Raw genomic sequence first — 4,417 nt, forward strand, 5'->3', positions numbered from 1 at the left:
CGCGGCGGGCAAGCCGCCTTCCTTTGGGAAATAAATACTTGTCAGCTAAAAGGTGACCCAGCGTGCGGGGCGCCGGCCCGCGTACGGCGCGAGCGGCTGGCCTGCTTTTTAAGAACACGCTCCTAACTTTGGGGAAAACGTGTGGTGGCTTCGATGTATCTGATGCCGGCAGTAGCTTGTGTTTCTCTGCGGGTAATTGCATTTTCTCCTCCGTCCCTGAGTTTCCCCAGCAGTTTTTAAGGGATGCTGCGCCTCCGGGAGCCCTAATGACTGTGCCCTTGCGGTACCCAGCGGCTGGCAGGCGGCCCTCCGCGTGGTCGACATTTTGGGGCCAGAGGAAGCAAACCCCAGCAAAGCACCCAAGGCGAGTCAAGCTCCTCTAGTCGCCAGCCCTCTCCTCCTGCTCTCCCTTTTTGACAAGGAGCAGAAAGTGGTTTGAATGAACGCTTCACAAAAGTCCAGCAAACTTAATTCAAAAAGCATTCGCTTGTTTCTCCCCTCTTAACCACCTATCTCTTGATCCTTCACAGCAGTCCTTAATTTGCCAGCACTTCCACGTTTTCTTAAACCGTAAAATGAACAAAACCTAGTTGTTTTTTTATATATATAAGCATTTTATTTTTAGCCAGAGCGTATTTTTTTTTAGTTTTCAACATCTACGTCAGGTGCCTTTCACAATCGTTGCAGGTGCCGCGTCAATATAACGTCAGTAACAAGTAAGTAATTTGCAAGCAATAGACCGTCAAATGGGGATGGTCTTTCCCCAGTCCGTGAGCTGTATCTAGCAGAAAGGAAATCTTGCACTCATTGTGAACGTGGTTATTGCAAGGCAGCTGTTGTAAAATGCCAGTTCAACATCGCAGTCATGCTTCCATAAAGATTTAAGAACAACATTTTGGTAAGGAAAAGGGTGAAAATGCCTGAACCACAGAGCAACTGGAGACTGGGACAGTATTCTGGGGTGATGACACCTCACTTCTCCGGGCGCTGGCTGAGGACGACGGCCAAGCGACTGGATGCCAGGCTGGAGGGGCCCCTGCCCTGACCGGGTGCACCCCTCTTCGCTGCGACATCTCAGCCTGCTTCTGCAATGCAGCACGAGTGTTTCTCCAAGCACGGGGTTTACGTTCACAGACTTCACAGTTTTGTCAACATCCACCAGTGAAAACCCCTCTCAAAGGAAACACTCGAACCCACGCTGTTGGAAACTTTAAGCTGTAAATTCTGGTATTCTTGATCTATGCCTATACCCAGTAAGTGGAATATTTCACATTTTAAGTTTCTTTCAGAGTGAGATTATGAGCTTATCATTTGAAAACTCTCGGAAATTGATTACTTAGAGCAATATAGAATTTTACCACTCCGTGGCGCCAAACAATTAAAAAGAGGTTGTACTTTTAAGGGGAAGCCATGGACCTTCTCATAAGCTGTATTTTTCTTAACAAGAAAAAGCCTTTATTAATAACCGAAGCAAACACAGATTCTTCCATTCAAAGGTACTAAAGCAGAAATACTAGAGGCTATTTAGGTAAGATGCCATTTTTCTATCACTGAAAGACAAGCTGTAGTCTTGAAGGAGCAACATCTTAAGACATGTCAAGGTAATAATATGAATTGAACAGGAATGATCTTTCTCCCTTCCCCTCCTCCACTTAAATAAAACCTTTAAAGCTGTTTTTTTTGGTTAAGAAATATCAAGATACTTTTTCATTAATTTGAACAGCACCTGAAGATGAACTATTTATTTATATCACAGTTTTGTAATTGCAACTAGTATAAACAATACTATGGGAACTTCTTGTCTATTGCAAGTCTCCAATATATATGTCATCTTTTCAAAGAATCCACATAGAAATGAACTTAGAGAAGACATTGTATAATCTAAGATTTTTGAATCACAAAATGTTTTCTGGAACACATTTTCCAATTGCAGACACACATACCCGTCTGAAACACCTAAACTTGAATGGCTGCAATGTTTATTTATGTGAGAGAGGACCAGAAAAAGCTCTGTGTGTCGTGATGGAGGTAAGGTTCTGATCCAGCATGTCAGAATCACATTCTACGTACTCAGGAAAGCCTCATAAACCCAAAATTTTACATTCTAATTGCAGGTTCGTTAACTACTTGATCATCTCTGCAATGGAGCTAGTGGCATTTTTTGGATTAGCGTCCATGCTCTAGAGTAGAAGTTTTGCAACACACCGTTCATAATACTTCAAAACAAATAAGATTATTGTTTAATAAGACAACCAGAAACTTAGAACTTGCTTTCTTGCATTAAAGTCAATTACAGACAATAAAAACCACACAACACGCACATCTTCAGCCCCCATCTAAAGGCTAATCTTTTGAATCCACATTACTGAGTCAAATATTTCATGATGTTTTGACTTTGGTTTACTTCTGGGCCAGCTAACAAGTGACCATTCCAAGGTGCAAATACCTGGTCTTGCAGTTTGCTTCTACAATGTACTGTGTACCACTTCTTTACATTTTCTGCACATATTTGCAAGACTCTGCCTCAGATTTGTTACTGCTTGTACATAACTTCCACCAGCGACAAGAAAAGGAGAAACCACTCTTCCTGTGACCCTGCTTATGCCCACAATAGTTTTCTGTGTCTTTGCTTGGAAGACTTACAGCTTTTCCCCTTGCATACTAATTACAAAATAAAGTTGTTCTATGTGTCCCTGTTGTTCTACTGGTAATTTTATTCCCTTCAGTGACTTAACACAGTCTAGCTACCTATACGTTCTTTACAGATACGAGCAGTTGAGAGAAAATCCTGAATATCCTTATTCCTTCTTCTAGAATATTTTTTCATGTCTCTGTATGTATGAGTACCGAGAGCTGCGTGACTGCAGAGCATTTTTGTTATCTGAGGCCAAAGAAAATGTCAATCCACAAACCAAACTGAAAGAAACACCCACTTAGTGAACAGGCTTTGCTCTCCCTCTTGCGGTCTAAGCGTGTCGTTCACACAGCTTTCCCTTTTCCTTAGCACTCACATTTTGGGTGCATCTAGAGAGAACATGTCACTAGTCAAGGAAATGATATGGCCAAAGTTTTCATTAAAGACCAATGCTGAATCATTTTGCATAGCGTTTTTTAGGAACCAGATGATGATTTTTATTCTTTTGGCTAAACTTTTTAATGGTTTTTTTTTTTTTTTTCCAGTTAATTTGTTTTTAATATAGTTTGAACACTCTAGACAGGAGGTATCAGATAGAAAACAGTTCACTGCTTGCTATACCAGCAATTGTGTTTTAATATGTTTTTCCGCAATGAGTGTTTAAAAAATACATGAGGCACTTAGGAAAGTACCAGCAAACGAAGCAGTTTCAGTGAAGCTGTTTGGCTACTTAAAGGTCACTGCAAGAAAGTGAGTGGAAAATTGGAGGCTGTACTGAACTGAATAGGAAAAAATGAAATTGTGTGTATAACCAGACGGGGAATATTTGAGCTTTTAAGTCCCTTTTTTTTTTTTTTGCAAACAAAAATAATTGCACTTTCACTGACTCACAGATGGTTGCGAAAGAGCAGTTTGCACAAGACGCCTCTGCACACCTACATTAGAAATGAACACCAGGAGAATGGCGAAGCGTGGCTTGTTTATGCACCAGAAGAATCTGTAAAACATCTTCATCATCACCATAACCCCAACAAAATGCAATCCCTAAATCTCCGTCCAAATCAACGCCTATATCAGGAAGATCCCTGTCCATGCCAGACAAGCAACATACTAATTACTACTTCCAAATACTTTTTAATACCTCAGGCAGTCTTTTAGAAGAGATGGCTGGTTACCTGAGACGTACTCAGAGCTCTTCCCAGCCGGAGGGGACGGGGAGCCTGCTGCCAACAAACATCACACAGCACCTGCACCTGCTCAGTGCTAAAACACAAAGTGTGTCTTCACCTATTGGGCACGACCCATTCATCCCCTGATACCCCATCACTGCCCCAGCAGCTTCCAACCCTGCGGTTTACACCTGACAAATGACCTCCCAACAAAAGGTGAAACTGCAGCAAGGTCCGACGTGGGAGCTGGCAAACTCCGGGACGAGCGGACGCCTCTTCCTAAGACAGTCCCCCTTCAGAAATGCACCCACGGGCGGCGGGACAACTCCTAATGCACAAAGGACCGTAAACGCCCGGGACGGGGAAGGGGTGTCCGGGGGCAGGCCACCCCGTCCCACCAGGGCAGCGCCCACCCGGCTCCCCTCCGCCCGGCAGAGCCCCCGGGATCCCGCTAGCGCTCCCCGCACCGCGCAGGCCGTGCCGGGGTTCGGGAGGGTGGCCCGGCGGCTCCATCCAGCCTCCCCCCAGGCGCTCCCTGCCCGCCACCCCGTCGGGGCTGGAGCACGGCGGCCGGCACCCAGCGGCGGAGCCCCCGGCAGCCCGGCCTGCCGGG

This window comes from Calidris pugnax, unplaced genomic scaffold, assembly GCF_001431845.1.
Source record: "Calidris pugnax isolate Ruff unplaced genomic scaffold, ASM143184v1 scaffold24, whole genome shotgun sequence".
Classification (NCBI taxonomy): Eukaryota; Metazoa; Chordata; class Aves; order Charadriiformes; family Scolopacidae; genus Calidris; species Calidris pugnax.